Raw genomic sequence first — 13,400 nt, forward strand, 5'->3', positions numbered from 1 at the left:
CTTCTGATGCATCTATGTTTTATAGGGACAACTATACTAATTAAGTGATAATATGCAATTGACAAATACTCGGTATAGTTGATTTTAAAGTTTTGGATTGATGGCTTATACTACTAGGCTTTATGAAATAATTCTCCATCCAGTATAACCAGTTTGTTGCATCTAAGCTATAATTCAAATCGATAGGGGGAGCATTTAAAATTAAAATGCCTATCATATTATGCTCACAAACCTTTGAGGCCTAGATCTGTGTTGAATTCACTGTGGCATGGGCTTAAATGAAATGATATTATTGAAAATCTTAATTTGAAGCATGATGGTTATTGTTGCCATAATGATATGTTTTGCCATATGATCCTTGTTTTGAATTTGTATTTTCTTAGGATTTACATGGTTGTATTTTTCTGGTCATAGTTTATTTTGTACTTAAATGCCTACTAGAAAAATTGTGCTTGCTTGCATGATCTTCGAAGTTTGCTTTGCAAGCATAACCCCCAGCACTATTTTGAAAACATTAAAAATGGGATGTATATTATAATTATATACGTATATATATATTTATCTACATGAACTTTTGGCAAGATCAAATTTCAAAACAAACTCTTTTTCCTCTTGCCTCATTATTATATATATATATATATATATATATATATATATGTTTTTCAAAATTGCATAACTGGTTTCGTAACATCATATGAAAATGCAAGCGAACCTGATATCATATGTCGTGTGCCTTTAACTCAAATATTCCACGGGTCTTATGATATGTTTCAAATTGCAAATGGTTTGTGTATGTTTATGGTCTAACCTTATTTTCATGTCATTTAAATCATTTAAATGACTAGTTATATTATTTGTGTGCTTAATTGTTGAGGTTATCTTTGTCATTCTGTTTGCATAGTATGACTATTATATTTCTTAAATGACTGAAAGTTATACCTCTATTTTATGCGTTGAGAATATTGGTCTGTTTGAGTAAGTAGTTATGGATATCTTGTCAAGATATTACTTAATCAGGTCACTTGTTTACAGAGATTTTTGGGAAATGTTTTATTTTCAAACGACATGCTACCAGATTTTCTAAAAACCTTTTCCCAAATATTTCTTGTATTCAAATGATTATTTGCCTATATTATTAAATGCTTAGTTAGGCCTTTTTTGCTATTGCCAAAAGAGGGAGAAGTAAGCAAGTATTTGTCATCATCAAAAAGGAGGAAATTGTTGACCCTATGGGTCATATCCCGGTTTTGATAATGACAAATACTCTTGTATTTAATGGATATCTAGTTTATGTGCAGGTCTATATTAGCAGATACATTGATGGCACATAAAAGCTTAAAGCTAGAATTAGCAGATATATTGATGGCACGTAAAAGCTTAAAATTAGAAGAACCTATACATGTTGTACTTTATTTCATTATCATTAAAGGGTCTATAATAGTAAATAGGGCTTTGATTGTAATAATTACATGCATCACCTGCATGATGTAATGTGTAAGCTCAAAATGAAAATGACCTTAGACAGACCTTAGGGAACGCCCTTTAGTCGACCAAAGGTCGATCGACACCGAATTTTTTCGGTGCCCTAAAAAGGACCTAAAAATGACCCTAGGACACTCACTCATGCACACACATGTTTAATTATGTGGAATAGGGTGTTTATTGCATAAATAGGATCGAAATGCACAAAATGTGCACCTTCGGTCGACCAACACCTCACGTGTATTTTGCCCTTGGTCGACCGAACTTGGTCCGGGTCAACAAGTTGACCACAGCCTAGTCAATCGACCTATGTAGTTCATTTTGGCTCCGATCGACCGAACCCGGTCTGGGTTAACAAGTTGACCACAACCCGGTCGACTAAACTATGTAGTTTATTTAGCCCCGATCGATCAAACCTCCTAGGAGTCAACTTTTTGACCACCTGATCGACCGAACTATCCAGTTCAAATATTCCTGGTCGACCGAACCTCGCTATACTTATTCGGACGACCGAAGTTGTAGTTCATTTTTTGCCCCACCGACTGAGCCTCAAGAACTTCGGTCGACCAAACCCGTCCAAGTTGACCGGTGCTCTCGGGTTGGTTTGAATTTTTTACTGCGGTTAACTTTTTTAAATGGGGTTGAATAAATTAAATATTGTTAAAACTTTTCTAATTATTCCACTTATGTCCCCAATGGTTATATTTCAGGAGTAGTTAATAAATAGCCGCTTATTTGGAGTAATTAGTGGGGATTAGCAATCTTGATTAGGAGAAATTCTCTAAAATTCCCAAAACCTATAATACCAATTTTGAGCCTTCAACACTTATTCTTACCAGTTCTTACTACTCAAATATCTTTTGTAAGTGTGATTTAAGTGTTGTTGTTCCATAAGGATTGCTCTCTCAAGATTGTGGTTGTGTGAAAGTATTTTATTTGAGAGCACATCCTCAAGTGTTCTTAGGGGGCTTTATTAATAAGTCTTTCCTAAGAAGACTTCGTTGGAGCTTTTTAGTATTGCATCGTCATTGCAATATCTTGAGAAGCTTGTATTTGATTTTGATTGCAAAAATTCTTTTCAAATCACTTTCAAATATCTAGTGTGTTTTTATCTTGACAAATCTTTGAAGAGATATTTGTTTGTGTGATAAAAATCTTTGTTGCAATATTCATTGATTTATATCATTTGTTGAATACAAAGATTAAACTCTTTTTGCAAACCAAACATATATATTACTTGAGCATCATACGATTGAGAAAATCTGCTGAATGAAATATACATATATATTGTTTGGCTAATTTCTTTGTTTGAGCATTTAGATTGAACATCTTGTGATACAAAGATCATATAAGTTTGTATTCTCACGCATTGATTACATAGATAGCAAATATTTATTTGAGAGTTGACATATTGTAAACCATATTGAGCTTACTTATTATATCGTATTGGTGGTGTATGTGATTGCGTGTAACTGGGTACATATCTGCTTTACTTGAAAGCATAATCACTGTACCGTTTCATTTATTGAGCAAAATTGTTGTATTGCAGGCACGAGCTTGAAGAGGGAGACTAGCCCTTTGAAATTGTCCCAAATTGGCTTAGACCCGATTAGGAAAGTTAGGTGTACCATCCTGTTAAGGTGTAGGTTAAGATTAGCCCAACTAATTGACCTGATTGTAAAGGTTGAGATCAGCCCTGTGCTAATTGACCTAGTTGTAATCAGTGCCGCTCGACCCTTAAGTGAGCCTTTAGTGGAATCCTTGGGCTTGTGAGTTAGAGGTGTGGACGTAGGCACAGTTGGCCGTACCCCGATAACATATAGTGTGTTTGTTTATATTTTCACGCTTTATATTTACCACAAGTGTATGTTATGGTGTGAATGATGCGTATGATTTAAATTTCCATACATTATATCTACTTGCGCATTTGGGATTGTATAGAAAGACCCTAGGTAGCTAAATCGTATTAATTTCTGATTTAACTTAGGAGAAAAGTTTAAAATTTCAATTCACCCCCCTCTTGGGAATACACCAATTCTAACACATTGTATAAAATTCACTTTGCAGTTTTCTTCCATATATATATATAGCATGCATATATGATTTTCTTATTATTATTATTATTATTATTATTATTATTATTATTATTATTAAATATAATAATTACTATTTTAATAAATTATCTATAAATTTATGATTTAACTTTTAAAATTTTAATAAAACTACCACAAATTTATAATTAAAATTTTTATTGTTAACTATAATGGAATTAATATTTTTCAACATGGGACCATTGCAAAATTATCTTTGAGCTTACAACAACAAATAATAAACAACAATAAATTAAGTTTTAAGTTCTATTACATGAGGTCAGTTACATGAATTTATTGTTGTAAATTTAAGCAATCATGGGAAATTCCTTTTGATATGTTAGCTTTGGTGCAATCTCAAGAGGGGGGGGGGGGTGAATTGGTATTTAAAAATTCCTTCCTTGGTCAATCAGTCTAGTCGCAGTATTACACAACCTAGGAGTAGTCTAAGTATATATGAATTGTAGATATGAAATATTTACCAGTATTCAAAGCATACAACACAATTTCAGTATTTATCAACTCAATGCAATTCTGTTTCTATTAGATACGCAGTATATTCAACAAGGAAATCAAATCAAGCACATAGCAAGATATAATACAATAAAATTTAAAAGTGACACGGAATATGATATCGGGATTCGACCAATCCTGCCTACGTCTCCGCCTTGGCACACCCGCACAAGGATTACACTATAAGGCTTACATAAATGGGTGGAGTAGCACCTAAACAACCAGGACAATTAGCACAAGGTTAACCTCAACCTTTACAGACAATCCTTACCGGACTGGATTACCACCTCCTTAGGTCACGCCTGAAATACAACAAATTTCTCAATATAACAGGGTACAGTGATTATGCTTCTCAGTCAAGCAGATATGTACCAAATGTAATCAATCAAATGCACATCGACTATATAGGTAAATGTAAGCTCAGTGATGTGAATATTTGTGCAAGCAACACTTAACAAGATATTATTACCAGAATGTTCAAGAGTGTTCTAAACAAGTTATAGAAAATCTCAATAACAAATCAAGGTTTCAAAGATGCAAATCAATTACTCAAACTAACTCAAAGGATTTACTTTAATGAAATATGCACAAGAGTAGTTTGAAAAATATTTTAACTTGTAGGAAATATTTTTTCACAACAAAAATATAGCTCTAAAAATATTGCAATGACAATGCAAGAATCCTTAAGCTTATGAGTTTATCCCAACACAAGATTTATTATGTTCAAATCTGTGGGATAAACTTTGCTAACCTCCCCAAAATTAATCATTCAATTAAGCAAGAGTAATGGGAGTATAAGCAACCTCCAATGAGCACTAGCACAATCAATAACTCTCACAATATCAGAATGTATCAAGGGAATGAATTTTGAGAGTATTTGGGGAATATAAGCTTTTGAAAGTAGAGAGGATTTTTCACTTAATGATTTTGCTAATCACCACAAATCCATACAAATGAACTCATATTTATAGACCAAGGTAAAAATATAACTGTTTAGGACATATAGCGTATTATTAGTATAACACATTAGAAAAATTAACCCTATTTAAAAACATTTTAACCTCGGTAAATATTAAGTAACCTGAGAAGATTCGGGTGGCTGAACTTAAGTTTGGTTGCCCAAATAGACTCAGCTAATAATTTATTTTTAAACAGTTCGGGTGCCCGAAATTGGATTTGATTGGCTGAACCAAAGTCAGAGACATTGGCGAGCGGTTAGGGTGGCCGGTGCAAAGTTCGGTTAACCGAACTGACCAATTCGGTTGCCTAAGGTTTGATTTGAACTGAGAGTTTTGGAAGCCCGAGTAGGTGAGAAGTCTCTTTCTAAGGGTTTGGTCACCCAAGGGAGATGCGTTCATTCTTGGTTCGGTAGCCCGAACCCAAGTCAAACTGCTGACTTTCCAGCAGTTCGGGCACCCGAGGAGTTTTGAACTCCTGGGGTTTGGTCCTCTGACCTCACTCATTTTGTTCTTATTATGTTCAATTTAATTTATTTTTTACACACCTGATTATGAATGATATTTGTGCATGAGTGTTGGGACCTAAGGTCTTTTTTAAGGCCATTTGAGGGCACAAAAAAAATCCGATGTCGGTTGACCTACCCAAAGGTCATTTGGTCCCTATGGTCAATCTACGGTCATGTTGAGCTTACAATTACCTACATGCATGACATGCATAGATTATTACAGACCGATATAAATTATTACAGACCAATATAAAAATGAATGCAAATACAATAGAAAATAGGTTTTCATTCTTTCGATTTTTCAGACGCCCTAAATGAAGCTTGATCTTCGTAGTCCGTATGGCTTGCTTGTGTTCCTACCAACAATTCATGACTATTAAATTTTTACTATCTTATTGCAAGTTAATTTAAGTCTACCTTTACCCCATCTATTATTCCTTATAGCAACTAGTTCATTCCTTATTAGTGCATTATTTGGCCTACATCGCAAATGTCCAAACTATTTGAATTGCCCCTCCCTTATCTTACTTTTTGTAGGAGCTACCCTAACTTACAACGAACACGTTCATTCCTTAATTTATATTTTAATGTTATACCACTCATCCACCTAAATAATCTTATCTCAACAACTTTTACTTTTTGGATATGTTGTTTCTTAGTCTCCTAACAGTTTGATTCAATAGTATAGTTGGCCTTATAATAGTCCTATAAAATTTTTCTTTTAATTTTAAGGTCATTTTATAATCATAATGCAAATTCGAAACACTTCTCCATTTCACCCAACCTATTTTAGCTTTATGTATTACATTTTTTTTTTCAAATTCTCATAATAGATTTCATGTATTGAAATCTACTAGTGTTATTGATAAGATACTATCAACTTTAACTTTTTTCCACTATTCCTCATTCCATATCTGAAAATTACATTTCATATATTTCATCTTATTTCAACTTATTCTTAAAGTTTTAAATTATAAAGCTTCTCTTCATAATTTCAATGTAGATTTTACTCTAACAATAGTTTCATTAATAAAGACAATGCCATCTGCAAAAAACATACACCGTAGAACCTCATTTTGGATATTCCTAGTTGTTGGCCCAAAGGCAACCCAAGAGGGGATTGAATTGGGTTTAATAAAGTGCTTGATGGAAAATTAAAGCAAATTAAATCAAGCAAACAATTCACACAAATATGAAGCAATAAAATCAAAAAGAAAGGAAGAGAAATTGCAAACTCCTTTTTATAGTGGTTCGATCATCCTCACTTACGTCTACTCTCTCAAGACCAATTGTCTTGAGATTCCACTATACCTCTATTTTATTAGAGACCAAGGAATTAATTTTCAACCCCTTGTTCGCTACAAAAAATAAGGTTATTAGTGACAGTTTAAAACTGTTGGAAATGGTGTGATCCCAAGAGGGGGGTGAATTGGGTTTTTAAAACTTTTTAACTAATTTAAACATTTGCCGATTCACCACATATCATATCTCATTTGATATTACTGCGTGTATGTAAAATGATTAAGTTATGAGTGTGAACATACACATGCAGCATATCTCATTTAAATAAAAGTGTGCACGCAAATAATTAGAACTATGAATAAGCAAGCATACACATATGGAAATTTAAAGTGCAATAATTAAATGAGATAGAGAAAGACACACACGATATTTGTTATCAAGGTTCGGCCAAACTAGCATACGTCCCCGCCTTGGGCATACCCCCTAAGGATTATACTATCCCTACTCACTTAAACGGGTGGAGTAGAAGCCGTTACAACCTCTCCTCACGGGGTGAGGTAAACCCCAGCTCAATTACAAGGTTGAGACCAACTTGTCTCCCTTACAGGGCGGAAGCTCCCCAGTTCAATTAACAGACTAAACCCAACCGGTCTTACTTATGGGGCTGAGACTCCCCAGTTCAATTCCGGGTTGAACCCAACCAATACATTAAAATATTTTTGTACATATTAAAACACTTTTAAATACAAACATGGATGCACATATTAAAAGCTCAAATACATGCACTCTCTTATGATATGAGTTATGCTCAGTAGAGAAAGGGTGCTTTCTCTAAACAATATTTTCAATCTTTGAGAAATGATGTGTATGATAAAATACTCAAAAATATGAGCCTAATAAAATTTTCTCCCAAAAATATATTTCAATATAGGAGAACCTAGGGTTTGCTTTTCAAATAGTTTTTACACAAACAAAATATATATGAAAAATGAGTATTGTAATGACTAGGAAAATTAAAATAATTAGGAGATATAATAAATGAAATGGATTAATGGATAATAAGGGAAAAAGGAAAGAAATTGAAGAAGGAATAGTAGGCCTCGTCGACGAGTGTTCTGTCTTCATCGACTAGTGTCCTTTTAGGGATCGTCAACAAATTCTGTTCCTCGTTGACAAAGGAATCCCGAGAGAGTAATTTTGAAACTTTGAATTTCGTTGACGAAGGTATCTTCTCGTCAATGAAGTCTTTTTAGTGCCTCATCGATGAACCCACATGTCTCGTCGACGAAGTCCTACCTATAAATAGAGTTTTATTCATTTCCGCAAGAGGATTCGAGATCTTCTTCTTCTTTTTCTATCTCTCTCTCTCTCTCTCTCTCTAAAATGGTTTTCCCAGCCTTCTCTCTTCAATTTCGGGTCGGATTTGACCCGGGTTGACGATCTGGAACCACTACGAGGTTTATAGGATCGTTCTCTGCAAGGCTGCAGGAGCTGATCGTTGGTTTGAGAGGTTTAGGAAACATCCCAAATCAGGGTAAGTGAGTTATTTTGGGAATTTCTTAACAAATATTGTTATTTGGAGCCTAGGAATTATTAAATAAGTATTTTTCTTAAGATTTAAGTCAATTGGAGTTTTTTTTAATTAAACTAGGATTTTTGGATTTAGGGTCCAAGTGAACGCTGTGGGCATCAGTTCAGGGATCCTGCCAACGTAGTTTAAAAGTCAGGTAAGGGGAAATCATATATTAAATCAGGTTTTTATGAATTAAATAAAATGGACCATGTTATATATATGTATATGAGTTTTCATTTAGGTATAAAATATCAATCATGTAAATTATGTTTTTGAGCCTAGGATTGCTTATATAGCTATGCATATGTGAAAATGAACCAATGAAAGTGAATAATATTTTCAGGATAATTATGTAAGAAATGAAAGATATATTTTCAGTATATGACTATTAAAAGTTGATTGGCCTATTTCATAGAAATATGTATGAATTTTACTGTTAAATTGTGTGGCTTGAGTAAATGTAAGTTCTCTACAAATATATGTTAAATGTATGAGACGCAGGCTAAATAAGTAAAGCATTAAGAGTAAAATATGTTATGGACAATGTTGCTTGTGTATGTTAATGCAACCATCTAAATGTAAGATAGCTAAAAAGAGCCATGTTACATTTCTATGTAAACTAACCGACGACAGCTAAAAGGAGTTGTAGACTAACTGATGATGGCTAAAGACCAGCTGTAGTACGAATGAAAGAAATTAAAATGCAATGTAATGATAATGGAATGAAATGTGAAATGTGAACGATATGAATGGAAAGAGTCACTTAAAGTGAAATGTAATGTTATGTTTAAGCTATAAACATGAATAGATGTGAATGGTTGAATAATGGCAGAAAGAATAATGTATTACGTTATTAGAAGTATTTACACTATTAGAACATGTTTGATTGGGTGAGGCATACTCTTTGCCTAAGGGCTTGTTGAGAAAGGTGAGTGCGCTAGTAACTTTAGATGTGGCAGTAGCGGAATAACGAATTAGGGCAGAAGGAACCTACTTGTATGAGCAGGTAGATTTCCCTATCCTTGGGGCCTTCATTAGTAAACTTTTGTTGAACTGCATGAGTACGAGATCATTCTAATACTTGAGGGCTTACTGAGTAAGGTGAGTGCCCTGACATGCTTTAGTTGTGACCTTTTGGTTGCCAAAAGTATTAGAGCAGAGGGATGCTATTTGTATAGGTGGGTAATCACCCCTATCCTTAGGTAATCTCGTGGGTCAAATCTCTTTCATGTGTTTGGTTAGGTTCAAAGAATGATTTCAGTATTTAAGATAATGTTTTGCAAATGTTATTAAAATGATATTTATAAACATCATGTTAGTCACATGTTGTTTTAATATATTGTTTCTTCCCTTACTAAAATGTGTCTCACCTGAATATGATTATTTGTTTTTCAGGACATCCTCGAGGTCAGGCCTAGAGAGCTCGAGGGTTTATAGTATTTTGGAAATTGTAAAGAGAAAGGGTATATTTTTGTTGAACTACGAGGTTGTGTAAATTTAAGTTTTTGCTTTATGTTTTATGTTGTTATGTTTTAAGTTTGTTGAGGAAGGAACGATTGTGAATACTGAAATGTTTTTTGGAGATATGTGAATATATGGAAATGCAGGTGATGGATGGATAATATGGATGGTAGATAGGAATTAGTAAACTCTGATATTATTGTATTATGTTTATGGAGATTATGTTATGTTTTCTGCTGCGTATGTTATGGATTATCAAGATTTAATCAGGTATAACGCACTAAACCAGGTTTAAGGGTTTGGGGCATTACATTTTTGGTATTAGAGCAATGATTTTGGGATTTTGAGAACTTAAGAAATGATTTATACCAGAGTATAGGAACGAGTTAGGATGAAAAATAGGAGATAAGTAGGTTAGGAGTTGAGAAATAGGTATGGTGTAGGGAAGTATAGGGTTTTCTTTTGTAATTTAGAGATGAAAATAAGTCAACAATTTCCTGTGATTTTTCTGAAGCAGTCGATGGCCTCAAAAAAGTCACAGTAAACCTTAGATGTTTTTGTTTCTAAATTGTTTCTGACTTTCATTTGTTCGGTCGACCGAAGCGTTTATAACACAAATTGGTCGGTCGATTAAGGCTTAGTTAAACTTTTGAATTTCTGGCCTACGGTCTGTTCGGTCAACTGAGCTAATTTGTGCATGGTGGGTTCGGTCGACCGAGACTATTTAACTGAGCCAAAAATCCAATGTTGGTCAACTAAAGGCTTTTTTTTTTTTCCTTGAATTTTGACCTTAAAGCTATTTCAAAAATCCTTATTTAATTTTAACCTTTTAGAAAAATATTTTTGGTGCTATTTTGGGTCCCTTTTGGTCAGTCTAAGGTTGTTATGAGCTTTCAAACATATAATGCAGATGCATGCATTATTGTAGACCAGATAATAAAAATTAAATGCATTATAACTTAAATTAAGTGTCTTCCTCTTTTACTCTTTTGGTGTCATGGAATGCACCTGAGTGTGTGATCTTTATGTTCTTTTTGGCTTCCATGTCCATTACCTCATGTGTGTGCTAAATCATGAACCCGTTCAAAAACGCTAAATGCACACATGAGATACAAGTGCTTTGTCAGTATCAAAACAGAGATCAGACTTAAAAAGTCAACAAAAATCATCACTTATAATCCAAAACCATCATTAATACTTATTAGCAACGGTTCAGTCATTATTAATGATGGTTTCAAATTGGTCATTAAAAAAAAGGTGACTAATACTTATTAGTGACGAATTTTAAAAACCGTCACTAATAATGAGTATTAGTAATGGTTTTATTCCGTCACAAAAAGTCTAAGACCGTTACTATAAATTCTACATTTTTTTGGATCAAAATCGTCACTAAAAGTGGTACTATTAATAGATGCTCACCGGTGCAACTATTAGTGACGGTTTGAAAACCGTCACTACTACTGTGTAGGGGTGCTATTAGTGACAGTTTGAAAACAGTCACTAATAGGGGTAGAATTAGTGGCGGTTTCAAAATTGTCACTAATACTTTGTAGTGGTGTTATTAGTGCCGGTTTTCAAACCACCACTAATACTTTAAAATAATATATTTTTTTGAATTCATTAATTATTTCTTGTAAAAACATGTAATTACATTTTAGCATACATAATATTAAACCAGAGTTAAAAAAAAATTCATAAATTATTCAAAATTAAAATACAAATTTTTCAAGATTCAAATTCAAATTCAAATTAAAATACAAAAAATCATTTTGTTCAGATAACAAAAAAATACAAAAAGGCTCAAAAGCTGCATCCGACTGTAGTGCCTAGCATCATTTTGATGTTGTGACAATTGCAAACCCTACAAAGTAATAATTATACAAAAAATTTGTATACGATTTTTGAACATATATGTATACATACTATAAGTAAAAATGATTTGATATAAAAATGATCAGACATTCAGACATAGTTAAAAAAATTATAAAATTTTAAATAGTTGAGTTTGATTAGTCAAAATTCACCCCACTCGGTTTGGACCTCGTATGCCTAATTCAGACACCTAAGTGCTAAAATTCGCTAAATTTACTAAGTTTTTTTTGTATTCTAACTTTACTTCTAAGTGAGCAAAAAACTGTCAGGGAGGAGTTATTGGGCACCGTTAGGTCTGGCACGTCCAAATCAATGTGATAGACGTGTCGGGACTAACCGAATTCAATTTGGATCTTGTATGCCCGAATTGGACACTTGAGTGCTTAAAATCAACTAAGTTTACCAAGTTCGCCTCTAAGGACATAATTTTCAATCGGGGAGGAATTTTTGGACACTGTCAACTCCGGCATGTCAAGCTCAATGTCACGAACGTGTTAGGACCGACCCCACTCATTTTGGACCTTATATGCCTGAATTGGACACCTCAGTGCTAAAATCCACTAAGTTTTCTAAGTTTGTTTGTATTATAACTTTACTTCTAAGCGGGCAAAAAGCTCCAAGGCAGGAGTTTTTGGGCACCGTCAGCTTTGGCACATTTAGTTCAATGTTACGGATGTGTCAGAACCGACCTAATTTAGCTTGGACCTTGCATGCCCGAATTGGACACCTGAGTGCTTAAAATTAACTAAGTTTACTAAGTTCGACTATAAGCATATAATTTTCAATCGGGGAGGAATTTTTGGACCTCGTTAATTCCGTCACATCAAGCTCATTGTCCTAGACGTGTTGGGACTAACCCCACTTGGTTTGGACCTTATATGCCCGGTTTGGACACCTGAGTGCTAAAATCCACTAAGTTTGCTAAGTTTGTTTGTATTCTAACTTTGCTTCTAAGTGGGCAAAAAGCTCCTAGGGAGGAGTTTTTTAGCACCATCAGCTCTGGCATCTCCAGGTCAATATGACAAAGGTGTCGAGGTTGACCGTGTTGATTAAGGTGTAATCCCAAGAGGGGGGGTGAATTGGGTATTTTAAAAATTCTTTGAAACCTATTTACCAATCAATCCCTATTTCTATGTTTAACTAATTACTGGTAGGGACTTATGTCCGAATTAAAGTTCTTTTATCAATGAATTCCTTTTTACCCAATTAAGTGCGTGTAAAGTTATTCAACATACACAAGCAAGTAGGAAATCAAAATACGATGCGGAAAAAAAAAAAAAAAAGGATAAGGGAAGAGAGAATACAACCATGATTTTACGAGGTTTAGCCAACCCGGCCTACATCCTCGCCTTGAGCAACCCACTCAAGGATTCAACTATAATCCTTGCTCCTTAAATTGGGACGGAGCTTCCTTTACAATCCACCGCTTACAAGAGGTACAGCTCCCTCCTAATCCGCTGCTTACAAGAGGTGCAGCTTCCTCCTCACATTCGGTTCACAACCAAAACCGTGTTTACAATTTAGGCTCAAATCTGCAAACACTCAATGTTACTTCTAACAAAAGCTGGTGAGTATAATTCAAAGTCCTAATACATTAACATATGATGTAACTTGAAGCTCAGAATGTATGGAAATGATTCAATCGTTTATGTATGATATGCTTCAACACAAAAAATCCCTCTTTAACCAAAACTCTCAAGTA

This window comes from Malania oleifera, chromosome 1, assembly GCF_029873635.1.
Source record: "Malania oleifera isolate guangnan ecotype guangnan chromosome 1, ASM2987363v1, whole genome shotgun sequence".
Classification (NCBI taxonomy): Eukaryota; Viridiplantae; Streptophyta; class Magnoliopsida; order Santalales; family Ximeniaceae; genus Malania; species Malania oleifera.